Raw genomic sequence first — 15,387 nt, forward strand, 5'->3', positions numbered from 1 at the left:
TGCATTTGTTAAGTCTATTTTTATATTTTTAGCTACAGTCAACAAATCGAATATATTTGAGTGTATTTTACACATTTTTATAAATAGTTCATGAATAAAAGTCATTAAAAAAAAACAAACATGTCCTCGTCTCCTGTCTGACTGCCGTTGCGTTACAGTTTGTTGTCCTGCTGCTCAGAGGAAAGGTCAGAAGTGAGTTTGATTTCAAGTGAGCCGGTCTTCAGAGAAAGTTAAATTCATCGGAGGCCTCAGCCTGGTGGGGGAGAGGAGGCTCTGCCGCTGCCCACTGGCCTGTGCAGGGGGATGCTCTTGTTCCCGCCGCCTCCCCACTTCTCTGCTATTATTTCGGAGACGTTTCGCAAGGCAGCCATACCAATTAACTCTGCGCTGGAGCTGCATCCCTGTCTGCCACCCGAGGAGCTGAACTGTGCTCCTTGACAAATATATTTCTTCCCCTCCCACCCTGCGCAGTGCTTAAAAACCATTAGCATTCTTGCGGGTTTTGTGTGCTCAGGCAGTTGCGTGCTTATTGCCAGCACTGTGCGTCTCAGTTATTCCTTATTTGTCATCCAAAGTGTTTAGGACAAGTTAATTCTGTTTATTTAAAAGGAACAATGATTTATTAGGTTATTTTTTTGTACTCAGAGTTATTCACTGAAGGGGTGTTTATTGAAGGCTGCGAGGGATTTTTAGCTTTTCTCTTTGCGATATAAGAGCTTACCTCTTAGCCATGCTCCATCCTGAAGCTAACACAGCCACAGAAGAGCAGTAATAAAGGTAAAATAATGTACAATTAGTATCTCTGCACAGGAGAAGCATAGCCATCTTATTGCCGGCAAGAGTAAATACAAATCTTTTTACAAGGTGCAGCAAGGAAATTGAAAGACAGAGGATTTTCAGCACTTCTAGTTTACCAAGAACATAGTGGTTTCTGTTAAAATATTGTCAGAATCAACTTTTTAACCTTGTTATTTTTTATAAAGTGGACCTGTTTTTTCACCTGGGCTTGATACCTGTGAGCTGTCTTTTTCTGAATATTCTATTAAGTAATTTCTTATCCCAATGCTCGAAAATAATTTTCTGTTTCTGCCCAGTCCCAGTCTTCACAATCAGCTGTTTTCCTAAACCTAGAAATAACTGCTAGTGTCAGACATGGTATGCCAGGCACTATGTGGCAATACCAATATGTCAGCAAATAATACAGGGAAAATTTCAAGTGTTACTAATGAAGCCTTTACACACCACTCATTTAAAATACCAATTCTGACTTGTGAAAAAAAAAAAAAAAGAAAGAAAAGAAAGCAATGTTAAGGCAAAAAAGAGGCAAACTGTTTGAATGAAACTGTGAAAAAAATGTTGTGTTTCAGAAGAATTGCAAAAGCCTCCCTTGATTTTATTTTGGGAGAAGGCAAGAGGAGAGGTGGAGGAAAGATTCTCTTAGCCAGTGACTAATGCAAAATGCACACGGCGGTGTTGGGGCAGGGCTGCCCTGCCGGACTGGACCCGCGTCCGCCCTCTCCCTGCAGCCACAAGTCAGTGCTGCGAGGGCCAGGGCCACGGCGCCTCGGGCCGTGCGTGTCTTTCATTGCACTGCTCCCTTTAGCATTTCCTGCGGGCTGGCTTTGTACTGCCCCGCCACGGGAGCTTTTCTGGACACTGTACTTGTCTGGGAAATGGACCGTGACCTACAGCATCACTGGGGCTTTTTTTGCTTTCTTAGAGCAAGCTTGCGAGCATTACTTCAGCCTATCTCTAAAGGAAAGAGTGAACTGCTTTCAACCCGTCTCCTTTACAGGTTTTCTAAGAGGGCACAGATCTGGCTTGCTCTAAGGGGCCGAGCCAGGCGCCAAGGGCCTCGGCCCCTGCTGGTGCAGAAAAGCCGGGTTCGCTCACCTTCCTTCCAGCGTGTTGGGGTGAAACGCGAGCGTGACGAGGACCAGCCGCACACCCCGCAGGATGCGGCAGCGCAAGGAGGCGCATGGGAGGCCCTGCAGGGTCGCAGAGCAGGTATGTGCTGGCTCTGCCAGCCCTGCGCTGAGCGCAGCGCTTCCAGGAGAAAATAACAGGACAGACCCCCCCCCAAAAAAAAGTGAAAAGAAAAGCACAGAAAACTCCAGTGGGGTCCAAGGTAGGGACTGGGGTGTGGAGAAGATGATTAAAGGAGCTAGATCAGCCTGTCACCAGACCCGTTTGCAGGCCCCCACAGGGAAGCAAAATGGCTCAGAGGAGTGATGCACCGTCCGGCCCCTCCAGCTTTAATCTGGGTGCTCGTGGGAGACCTGGACCCCTTGGAGAGGGAGGGGACTGGGGAAAGGGCAGCACCATGTCCACCTGCACGTGCCAGGTGGGCCCAGCTCACCTGCTCCATTGGGTGCCTCCACACCCAGGCCCTCGGTGGAGAGGTGCCCGGTTTGTGCTCTTGGGAGGGCTGCAAGCATGAGGCCTCTGCCAAGACCCTCAGCTGGGCCAAGAAGGTGAGAACTGTGGCCTTGTGCAGCAGCCGCGTGCTGGGCACCAAGTGCTGCTGGCAAATGCTGAGACAACTGGGCCAGAGATTTTTGGTACATGGTCTTCCTCACGCTCATGCCAAAGCTCCTGCCAAGTTACACTCTGTGTCCTTGCTTGTCTTTGATGTTCAAGCACCCAGACCTGCTTACGCACCAAGTTTATAGTGGAGACCTGGAACAGCTACCTTTTACAGAGGGTAAAGACAAAGGCTGGACAAAGAGTTTTCCTGCTCTGCCCAGCCGTGGTGAGGCCATACAACCTGGAAGCTAGGTGCCACCAGTAAGCTACAGTTTGAACCCTCTCAGGATGAGAAGGGGCCTGAAACCAGGTATTTCAGCTCCCACAACTCACCCATTGCACAGAGGGGATAAGTAGAAGCACTGCTCTCTCTAAAAGGCTGGACATAGGCAGAAAGCGGTGAGCTGAGTGAGCCCCTCTGGAGGGAGATGTCTCCCCACCCCTGTGTGACATGCTGGCTCTTATGGATACTCTCTCTCCATACCTGCCTTGTGGGCTATTTTCCACTAGGCCTTGAAGCTAGAGAGTTGTACTGAGCAATGCCCATATGTGCTCTCCTGCAGAGGCCCAAAACCTGGCTGGGAGAAAGTTGGTGAGCTGGCAAATTTAATGTCTGCATAAAGACTCTTCACTGAATTATCAAGAACATAAATTTGACTTAAGTCAGGTCCTCCTGTCGCGTGAAAGGGAGGGATGGAAGGCCCTTCCTTATCTTTATAATTTATGTTTGCCTGCCAGAGCCCCCAGATTGAGGACTTTCCCTGGGTCAGTTTCGCAAAGTAAAAAGAATAAGATTTTATTAAAGTGATAGATACAACAGGTTCGGAATTGCCGTTGATAAATGCACTTGCTGCTACAAATKTTCTTTCTATGAGCTCAAACTAACAATTAAGCGCTTTCAATAATAATATATTTTCCCGGGTAACATCCGACGTTTGTTGGAGGCGCAAGTCTTACCAAAGAGGTGTCCCTGTTTGGGGGAGGGGAGAAGGAGGCTCGCTCGTCAGCAATCTCCAGTGAGCAGGTCGGCGGTTCAACTTTCTTCCCTTCCAAAAACTTTAGTGAGCTATCCTCTGTTTTATAGTGGCTGAAGGTGGGATGTGGAAGCGTGGCAGACATACTTCATTGGCCAGATTGCCATTTGCGCAGTTGTTGGGGGTATGCCCCCCTTATTTACATATCATTATGCAGCAAAGGGCATGATTTTTAATATGGTAAGCAGGGATAATGAGGCTGGGGGTACTATAGGTCAACAGTTAATCTGTGAGCAGCAATTATTTTTTGGGATGCAACCCTTTGTGGTCAGGGGCGGACCGTGATACCTCCATGTCGCTCCCTCCTCCGCCGTGCGGCTGGAACAAACTGTCTGGCCTTCACCAGCTAGTTCGTTACTCATGTTGCAAAAGGGTGATGTGCTTTGGCTGCCACGTACTGTTTTTCCCGTGTGCCCCCTTATCTTCCTCCCTGAATTCTCTCTTGTTCCCACACCTCCTTCATGTGGAGAACAAGGCACATTCACTAAGTAAGTCCTTGTCTCTGCTTTCTAGTAGGATTGCTGTAGCATTTCCATCAGCTCAGAAATGATCATTTTGCCCCTGGAAGCGGGAGCCAGGCATCTAGATACCACCGAATTATACATGTCATGTACAGGGTTAACCCATGGCACTCAAAAGGCCCAGCCCAAACCACTGCCTAATCCTGACTCCCTCCATCCCCTCCAACCTGTTGTAGCAGTCTCCTCTAACATCTCAGATACGAAGTACCTTCTGAAGAAGTTCATCGGCTATAGAGGATGGACGAACACCAAGAGTGTTTACATGTGATCACATACAAACATTTGCAGTACGGAGATGTCTGTCTGGGCTAATCATCCAAAGCTGCCTTTGCAGTCAATGTAGAGACAATTGCTCATCCCCAAGCAGACAGCCCAAGTAGGTTAGAAGAATCATACCCCAGAAGTGTCTGTTTTTCACCAGAGATAAAGAAGATGCTTATACTGACAAAGCAGTTATCTTAGTAGACATCTACAGTGCCTAATGTAGACATCTATGGCCTTAAATGACCTGCATCCCACCCCTGTTTCCCAATCACATTTGGAGATGGACTAGGTGTTGAGCTACTCCACCCTGCCAAATAGAGATGATTCTGGAGTTATAAACATCTTTCAGATATCTGTGAAAGGTTTTTATTTTAAGGTGGGGATACCTTGGGGGTCTATGTCCCTCAGCGCTCTGCCGGAGCTGGTCAGGGCTTTCAGAACAACAGCTTTGACTCTGAACTATGCCCTTGGGATTCACACTCAAAAGTCTGTCGCTAAACTAAGACACAAGTCCACTTCTCACACTAGTTCAGTTTATTCTTCAGGTCATACTTCCTTCTGGCCTGCAGCCAGTAAGTACGAGAGATCTGCAGCTGAAGCATTGTCACTGATCATCAGAGTACGCAAGTGTTAGGGATGAACAGTGCTGGAGGCCTCTTCAGAGAGGAGAGCAACCAAACTGGGTAGCGCAACAGGATGATAGCACTAGATACCTACATCAGATGGCAAGAAGAAATAATCAGCAGGGAATGCTCCTTAGAAATTATTCCTCTGGAATTACTTCCCTGTCCTTGGCATACACACACACACACACGCACACACGCGTGCACACACACACACACACACACACACACCAGTAGGAATAAGGATATATTTCAATTTTATTTGCTTGCATTGTTAAACAGCCTTCTGTTAAACCTCTATTTGAAGATGCAAAGTCATGAAAATTTTTTCAACTTTTATTAGGATTTTTAAAAATCTGTTTCCACTATAATCCCAAGGTCTTTCCTGCTCCCCCTGGATACATGGGCCAAATGTGTCTGGTCTTTACCTGGAGCAGGTTTGAGGCTCTAGCATAACCAGAACAGAAAGAAGGCCCTTCAGTTTTGTTTTCCATCCTACAGAAAGTGAAGAAATCTGACATAAGCAAAGAGACTAATAGCATTATGGGTATGAAAGCCCGTACTTTTTGGAAAATGAAACACATCAGCTGGCATGTAATAAAGCTACCAGAATAGATTTGGTATGAACTGAGCTATACTGTAAAAATACAGAGTAGAAATAATTAGATGCAGAAAATAAAGTGAAGGTGGTCAGAATGCTGCACACCGCTTGGTGAGGAAAATGTTATGCAAATAAAGGACAGATACAGAAAGGTCCATGTGTTAATTGGGGGCATTTCTCTTGCCTGTCACTGACTAGAGTAACAGTAATGAAACCACTAAGAAAAAAGATGGGTGCTTGCAAAGGTAATAAAGAGTTACATAATGTCCAAAGCATCAAACAGCTCAGAAAAGACATGCTCAAGATGCCAAGCATGGTAAATGCCAGCAATCCTGTTATCTTATCACTGTATCTAAAAGACACTTGGAGCCAAATTATTGTGTGAGTCCAACTTTGAGAGAATAAGCTGGCAGACAACTGGAATTAATTAATGCCCTACAGATCTGTGCTAGAAAGGTTGGAGAGCACTAAAAATATCCAAGGACCCAGCTTCTTACACATCATGCCAATTAGATCTGGTCAGACTGTGACAAATTTTCTGTAAACATTCTGGGAGCTCTCTAGGTAGTTGAAAGACTCTCATTAAAAATGCTTAGAATTTCAATGGCAAAAATGGAGGAGAAAAACAGCAGAAGGAAATACTGGTGTCAAGTATGTTATGGGTGATTAGTCTGAGTAGGTGGGAAAATTATTGGATCCTTGATTTAACAACATTCTTGAGCATGGATTTCTCTTTGCTTTGGTGGGATTAGACCTAAACCTCTTGTGGTACTTAAGCCCATTAGAAAAAAAGAGGAAAAGTCAGAAAATACGGTGAGCAAACTTCTGCTGCTCTTGTTCTTGTCTAGATAAGACACATTCATTTTGATGGGGAAAAACTGGGGCATACGTACATGTTGGGATGAAAAGGAAACTAAGAAGAAGGGGAAAGCCACCAAATACCTCCACCAACTTTGTAGTGACATCTTTTATTTAATCTTTCTTCACTCTCTGACACAGGCAACGGCAGGGCATGGGTCATTACATCTCACACTTCTTGCTTCTCAGGTCCTTTCCCCACTTCCCTAGCCTATTTGCTCTGGGAAGGTCTGACCTGCCCCTCCAGAAAAGGAGAATCAAGACCAGCTCAATCCCCAGCTTGCTACCTATATCTACAAGGAACAGGAATGATAGATTTGGAAAAAAGTGGCAGGGGTCTAACATTGCCCTTCTCACATTTGCAAATATGAGTAATGTCTGGGAACCAGCCTCAAGGAAGAGAGGAAAAGAGAAGCAGGGAAAGAAAAAGTCTGGAAAGCAGGAGAAAGATGGGTATCAGTTTATGCCCTCTGTTATACCACAGGCATGAAACCTCAGCACGGCAGGACTCTGTTTCCTGTTACTTGCATACACCTCCTCCAGGGAGATGGGGAAGCTGAGGGTTTTGTTAGTGTGATCAGGCCCACTTTGCTTCTGCAATACCACTTTACAGCTTGTATAGGCACACTGAAAGGAAGAATCTGGTGCAGAGAATTCATAAACAAAATTTCCCTTACCTACATCCCCACTTCTTCTTTTCCTCTCTGGTACGTATCTCGGTAATTAAATTATGCAACTGAGGAAAGTGATCTGAAAAACAGATGGCATGCAAGATGCTATACAAAACAGTGGTGCATTTTAAAGTTTTACAGCAGATACACAGACATATTTGGGTGGTATATGGGCCTTGAAGTAAGTAATTGAACTTTAAAGGCTGCTTGTGCAATGGCCTTTAGCCAGAAGAAATGAATAGCCCTTTAGCCTCTAATGATACTCACAATTAAATATTAAAATCAAGCTTTTCCCTGAACATTGCAGCCCATCTAATTTGCCACACAAATTGGTGTGACCTAACCAACGTCCCAGGCAAACGTCCATGTGTCAGTGTCCACTGTATAATATATGGGATTTGGGGAAGATGGAATCTTAAAGCAAGCAGTTTAGCCAAAGGACAGACCCAGCACTAGTCAAAAAAGTAAGCGAGCATGATACAAAAAAGATAGCAGCTCATAAACTAATCTGCATCAAGGTAAGACATTGAGCCTGTGTGAGACATTTCCCTGGAGCTCCACAGGTGGGATTCACCTCTTCCAATTTTAGACATCCAAAAGTTATCTGTCACTTGTGTCTCCCTCTGTAGGTCTCCTATAAGAACTATAAGGATCTCTGGTGGGTTGCCTTGGTGCTGGAGACTCCTGCCTTAGGATGACATTGAACACTGCTGGGAGGTGACTGTCTCACTCCACTGGCTACAAAGAGCTTAGACTTGGACTGGGGGGTCAGGTTAGAGAAGGTGAATCTCACACCACAGGACTTACAATTTTGACACTAAAATTCATGAGAAATATAATGCACATATTGCAGCATTATTAGCTATTTTCTTCCGTGTAGACAGGTGGTCTACAAATATCCAGCGTTACTGTCACAGTGCACCCAAAACAGGCCTACTCTCATGCTGTCCGACTTGTCTTTCCGTTTGAGACCACTGTACAAACTTCCGGGGTAGGGAGCAGGCCCTGCACTGGCTCCTGGCTTTGGTAAGAAGAGCAACAAAGGGAAAGGGGAGCTCTTTCACACACCTAGCCAAGGAAAGGGGCTCGCCAATAGCATGTGCCTCTGCGTCAGCATTAAAGATGTCTTCACTCAAGACTTAGATGATAAAAGAGCTTGAGCTAGCACGTGCTAGATGGGGCTGCTGCCTCTTTCCAGGAAAATGGCAAATCATCAAATCCCACCCTCTGAAATGGTGCTGGAAATCGCCTTGTCCTCTCTGACCCAGTAATGAAAACCATCGTGAGAAGAGCTAGGGGAGCCCTGCCACTGACAGCTGTTCCCACCACCGAACATTTCCACACAAAGCTGGAGGTAATTCTCAGAGAGACTAATAAATCGAACATAAAGAGTTTAAACTGTCCAGATAAATAATGACAGATGTTTAGGGAAGAAATAACAGGCAAAAGTATGAGTTATGCAGTGCCTGCAGTTCAAAGAAAACAAGTTCAAAATGCGAAGGCATTATTCAGATGCACAGTGAGGGATAAAGCAAGCAGGGGGAGGGAGGGAACTGCTGTCCCCATTCCATAGGATGATGCCATAAGTACCACCCCCAGCTTGCATAGCAAGCTGCTGTTTAAAAGCCAAACTAGCATCCAGTATGTGAGGTGGAAGCAAACACAATCGTTTGCAATTGCATAGCCAAGTCTGCAGAGCCAGTGCTACTGGAGCATTAGCATTAATGGGGCAGCTGATGCGAACAAAATGCTGAATCCCACCCCAAGCCGTGCACCTTATTACAGGTATTTTCGGCAAGTGACAAAGCATGAGGAATCAGTCTAGCAGCTGGCATGGGCTCTGATGAATCAGGATTCCTGCATTTCATGGCCATCTTGGCCAACACTTCACTGTGCAACCTTGTGCGTAGCACCTAGCCCCTGCATGCAGCAGTTCAGCTGCCTGAAAAAGAAATTCTTACTTCCCTGAGATGTAAGGGGGTTTACAGTCCAACTAAAAACCCTATCTGAAAGAAGTTATTAAAACTAGCTGTGCTGCCAGCCCTCCTCTTCCTCATTCAAGGACAAAACAGATTTTAATATGGTACAATTGCCAGAAATGCACTTTCTTGAAACAGAAAGTAAACCCTTCATAGGGTATAATAGGTTTTATTTAAATGCAAAGGGCCAAATTATCAGAGCTCCTTTGAGTTACATAATGAATATTACTAATAGCAATGTTTGATTTGGCAACACAGTCTTCAGGGTTATTTAGTGAAGCACAGAGTGTGCATCAAATAAGAAAATTAATTTTAATAAGCCTTTGCAAAATAAAACAAATTAATTTGGCATTTTACCTCTTTATTCTGGCTATCACTAAAACCAACCTTGAAAATGCAACTTAAGAAGCTAGACAGGAGCAATAGAGGAACAATGTAATGAGGAGGAATTCAAGTTGGTACAGAATGTCTTAGATCATTATAAAGCTAATTATTGAGTGAGACAGCTCAGTGTGCATGAATACAGAATAATGATGACTTTGGTAAACATTTACCACACAATATGTATGTATTTGCATGCCTGGAGAAAGGATACTTAAGAAGGAAACAACAGTGAAATGAAAAAAGTATGTGCATCACTACAATATCAGAATGGAAGGAAGAAACAATTCACAATCCATCTTACTCTGAGATACAGTTAACACCGCAACTAGCTTCCATGAGACAGCCATGTATTAGCTGCCCTATCATTATAACATGGCCTGTAAATCACTACAGATACACCAGGCAAAAAGAAATCATTCCCTCAAAATTGCAAGATAGGTCAAACCAGAACTTGAGTGGTAGGTCATTAAAAATAGCCCTGATTTGAAATATGAAGTTTTGCCTAAACCTTCTTTAACTTTGCTTACTTTACACAGTGAAAACCCCTTGGGAATGCATGCACATCCATCCTGCAAGGGAGGAAAAGAGGTTACCATCAAGCACAGCTATTAGTGACTTGTAGGTATGCCTATGTGTGAATAGTTTTATGCCCAAAAGATTTCTGGAGGAAAAACTGACCTAACCCCAAACCCCTTGACATCAATGTCAGGGAAAATTTTTCTGCCACTGATTTTGGCTACCAAGTGTTCCTGGGGGAACGCTCCAGGAAATGCTGCAGGCCTCAGGCATGCCCATTTTCTTCCTCCTTCTGCAAATCAAAGCAAGACACAGGGAATATGAAAGTCTGGCAAATACTGCACCTTTGCACACGTGTTTGTCATGTTTCCTTTTGGGGCTGGGCGGCCGCGCACCCCCCGATCCTTGTCCCAGCTCTGCTGCGTCTCCAGCTACTGCCAAGCCCCAGTCGGGTGCCCCCATGGGCTGCGCAAAGCCCTTGCTCGGCTGTACCGGCTTGGTGGCTTGCTTGAGGTTTGCAAGGGGCCTGTTTGCAGGGACGGCTACCAAGACTGCAGCTATGCGCTTTCGGGAGGACCCCAGGCCAGAGCCTACAGATGCGTGCTGTTAATTAGAGAGAGACGGACTTGCTTTTGGGGACCCAGCGGAGGGATGATTTACATCTCTTCTTGCACGCCAGACCCAAAGGAGAAAATACATTTCAAAATGTTCAGCCACGCTGTCGGTGCTCACATGCTCCTGGCTGCTGGATTTAATTGTATAAATGCCTTCCCCAGGGAAATTTTTAGAAAGGGGTTCTGCAGCCATGCATAAAATTTCAGCAGGAACGCACTGTCATTTGGGAAGAGAAATCAATGTGATAGGACCAATCCTGCAAGCTCAGCTCTGCAGCCAGCAGAGCCCCATGGCACCTGCCAGACCCTGCTGGGGAGCGGGAAGCAGCCACGCAGCCTTGGCCCCCCGCGCCGAGCGCCGCGCAGGCAGCCTGCGGCACCCAGACACTGCCCAACTATCTGCAAAATCCCATGCAATAATGCTCTAAAACTCGCAGCAGCTATGACAAAAAAAAGTATGGGAAAGACACCACTAAAAGCAAAACAGATTAAAAAATAATACTTGAAAAATAACCTCCATTTTCCCCCAGGAAGTCACTGAGTGCCAGCTAACGAAAAAAGCCTAAGGTTTCAAATGAAGCAGTTGCTTCCAGTCCAAGACACTGGTTGCATGCCATCAAAGCCATGGTTAGCTAGCTGTGACCACACCACCATGCTATCTAGCATCTCAGGGGGATTTTTATTCAGCATTTCTTCTTGACAAGAAGTTTCCTTCCACCAAGTGCTATGTTTGCTCTATCCCTCCAGTCTTCATTTATTAGCTTGTATTTTTCAGAATAGAAGAGACATTTTATTCTTCTGCTAATATTAGCTCTTCATACTTGCTGTTGAATCATCTGCCCATCAAACTGGTGCTTGCAAACCTCCTGATCTGGCATATTTTAAAAATTCAATTAATTTGCCCTTTACCTTGCTTTTTCATATCATGAATAAAGCTACGGAGATACTTCACCCCACACCTGCACTCGGTATCTTGCTTTTCATTATTGCTTTGTGTTGACAGCTCTTCAACCCATTTTCAATCTCCCTCAGCTTGTAGCCAGACTGATATAAATTAATTTTTCAAATACGATCTTGAGGCACTATATAAAATGCTCATTACAGTGTATTGCTTCATGTATGTTTCCATTAATCTCCAGTTTGACTGTAAAAAAAGCAGTGAAGCTCACTGGACTCTATTTGCTTTTAATAAACCTGAACCATTCACCGCTTGGGATTCACTTGTCTGAATACTCATAGATTCATACCATATGCTCTGCATTTTCAATTAGGCTTGAAAATTAGTCCATCGAAAGCAAGAGCAGCCAGTTAATACCAGAAACACATTTCCATTCTATCTTTTCTTTGGTATCAGACAAATTTTTCATGATTTTTCAGGAAAAAAAAATTGTTAGGATCTAGGCTGCCTGCCGTTTATATATATATATATATATATATATATAAAACTGGTGTGTATTCAGTCCTTCCAAACTAGTCTTCCCCTGTCTATAAACAACTTTTCGGACAATTTCATGGTTAATTTTTAACTGTCTTCAACCCATTCTTTTTCAGAGGAATAATGTTAGGAATGAGAGTTTGGCTTTTTTAATACTGTGCAAGATTTCACTGCCATAACTTATTAACAGACCACCTAGAGTTTAATTTTTGCCTTTTTGCCTCTGTGCTCCCTCATGTGCACCGGCCAGATCCATACCCTGCTCTGAGCCCTGCAGCCCCTCGCGCTGGTGGCAGTCGGGATATCCGGGGCCCAGCCCACGCCGGCTCTAACACCCTGGCCGCGTGCTAGGCAAAGCTTCGACACGGTCTCTGCGTCTTGCAGCCCTGCAAGCCGTCAGCGTGGGTGCCCCTGTTTTGCGGCACCGTGCCACGGATTGAAATGCATTGAACTGAAATGTGTCTGTGTGCACGCATTGGAAAGACACAGGCTTCGCTGTTTGTTCACATGCAAATAAAGGGATAAACCTTAAGTTAGTCCCAAAAATTACGAAAAAGTTCAGGTTATGTTTGACACTGCTGTAGCTCATTATATTAAGTTACAGGCAGATTACTTTTTTTTTTTTAGCACAGTACCAAAGATGATTCAAGTAACTTTTATTGCATTTCTTGGAAAGTTATATCAAGTTGATTGCTGTATCTGCTACATACTGTTTGGAAATTGTTTGTGTATTATAGCTGTGTATGCAATTTTACAGCTATGTAAACATATTTTATAATAAAATTTTACACTCAAATTACAGCTATATAATTTAATGAGCTACTCTTTTTCTTTGTATTGCATCTCCAGCCATGCAGTCGATGCATGCAAAGTGATTTCTTGGCATTTGAGCTTTAAAGCCATTAGAGCACCAAAGAGCTGTGAATTAAACACAGTGCAAGTAATTACTGTGTTTGTGCTAGACTATCAAACCATAACGAAAATTGCACAGCTTCTCCAATATCAAACTTTTGGTTTGATTCATTCGGCAGGTCTGTGACCCGACAAGGCGGTATGATTAATTGCACACACATTCCCTCTGCGTTTTTCTCACTCATGCTTTCCATACTTTCTGCAGCAAAGGTTGTTAGTTTGATGTGTCATTGTAGCAACCTCTTAAGATGCGAGAAGGGGAAAGGGTTTGTTCCTGATTGAAATTTAATGGAGAAACAGCAGCTGTTCCATGCTGAGGAAAAAGCGTCTTTTGCTTCTCAGAGAAATTACGCACAGAAATAAACTGATGGCTTTTTTCGATAATTCCAGCTATAGGAGTACATGATATAATGGGCTTCATAATTAGGAATTCTGCTGTGCTTCATTTCATCTGATGATTAACTGAATATAAGCCACAGCCTGAGGCTTTTTTTTTATTATTTCTTATTGAACACTGTTATAGGTGTCCTCCCCTCTTTCCTGTGGTTATTCTTGTCTTTAAAATACTTGCAACATTTAGTCTAAAGTTTGCAGAAACACAGATTCAGTAGCAAGAAACTGTATTTGCAATGCTGAGTAAAGATGGGTGCACAGCACGCTTCTTTTATTAACAGGCAATCCAAACTAGCACCACACAGATGTCAAATGCACTACTTACTTAAAATAGTTTAAATTTTTAAGTAAGACCTAAACCCTTAGCAGCCTGCATGAGATACTTCCTGAAGGTTACTTTATCCCTTTAAAGAACACCCCATTTATGAAGGATTTTTTTTAAACACTAACCAAGGAGTGGGAGGGGGACCAAGGGGCTGGACACGGGGCTGCAGGTGGCAGCAGGGGGTGAAAATCATGACGGGCACAAAGGGTTCTGCGCTTTCTCCCCCCCCCCCCCCCAGAGATCTTTAGTTTGACCTAAGACAAATCACTCAAAACACACCAGAAAGGGTGAGTTTAGAAGGTGGGACCTGTGCTACGTCCTCCCCATATGCATGCTGCGGCACCTGGAGAAGAGCCCAGGTTTGCTGGGACAAACAGTCCAAGCCCTTCAAATCGCACAGACTATACTGGCCCGCTATAAAAGGGGCTGTATCCACACTAGAAATGGCAGGTGATGACCTTTAAAAATGCCCCTGGACAAAACTCCCTTATCTGCTCCTGGCATTGAAATAAGCTCCTAATCCAGTAGCTAAATTTTTTAATCCATTCCGGTGTCTTGGCTGTTGTTAGGAGCATGGAAACATGCAAAGCAGGAAAGGTGCAACAGATGTTGCACGTCAACTTTTCAAATGCCTCAGCAGTTAACAGATAAAGATACTGTACAAACAAAGTTATTTAATTGCGCTATGTAAAAGAGAGAACAGTTCTTATTAAAGCTGAGCAGCAGAACGCATGATGGAACAAAATTCCTCAGAGTAGTGGCATGGTTCTCGTGGGGGACTTCAACCACCCCGATATCTGCTGGAAAGACAACACAGCTAGGCACAAACAGTCCAGGAGGTTCCTGCAGAGCACTGATGACAACTTTTTGACACAGGTGGCAGAGGAGCCAACAAGGAGAGGTGTGCTGCTGGACCTTGTACTAACAAACAAAGAAGGACTGGTTGGAGATGTGAAGGTTGGGGGCAGCCTTGGCTGCAGTGACCATGAGATGGTGGAGCTCAGGATCCTGTGAGGAGGAAACAGGGCAATAAGTAGGATCACAAGTCTGGACTTCAGGAGACCAAACTTTGGCCTCTTCAGGGACCTACTTGGAGGAATCCCATGGAATAGGGCCCTAGAAGGAAGGGTGGGGTCCAAGAGAGCTGGTTACTATTCAAGCATCACTTCCTCCAAGCTCAAGATTGGTGCATCACTATGAGTAAGAAGTTAAGCAAAGGGGGCAGGAGACCTGCATGGATGAACAAGGAGCTCCTGGCAAAACTCAAACAGAAGAAGGAAGTATACAGAACGTGGAAAGGGGGACAGGCCACTTGGGAGGAATATAGGAGCAGTGTCAGAGTATGCAGGGACGTGACGAGGAAGGCTAAGGCACGTTTGGAATTAAATCTGGCTAGAGATGTCAAGGACAACAAGAAGGGCTTCTTCAAATACATCAGTAGCAAAAAAGGAAGACTAGGGAATATGTGGGCCCTTTGCTGAATGGGGTGGGTGCCCTGGTGACGAAGGATGCAGAGAAGGCAGAGTTACTGAATGCCGCCTTTGCTTCAGTCTTTACTGCTCAGACCAGCCCTCAGGAACCCCAGACCCAGGAGACAAGAGAGAAAGTCTGGAGAAAGGAAGACTTTCCCTTGGTGGAGGAGGATCGGGTTAGAGATCTTTCAGGCAAACTTGACATCCACAGATCCATGGGCCCCGATGGGATGCACCCACGAGTGCTGAGGGAGCTGGC

Source organism: Apteryx rowi, unplaced genomic scaffold, assembly GCF_003343035.1.
Source record: "Apteryx rowi isolate R43461 unplaced genomic scaffold, aptRow1 scaffold_185, whole genome shotgun sequence".
NCBI lineage: Eukaryota > Metazoa > Chordata > Aves > Apterygiformes > Apterygidae > Apteryx > Apteryx rowi.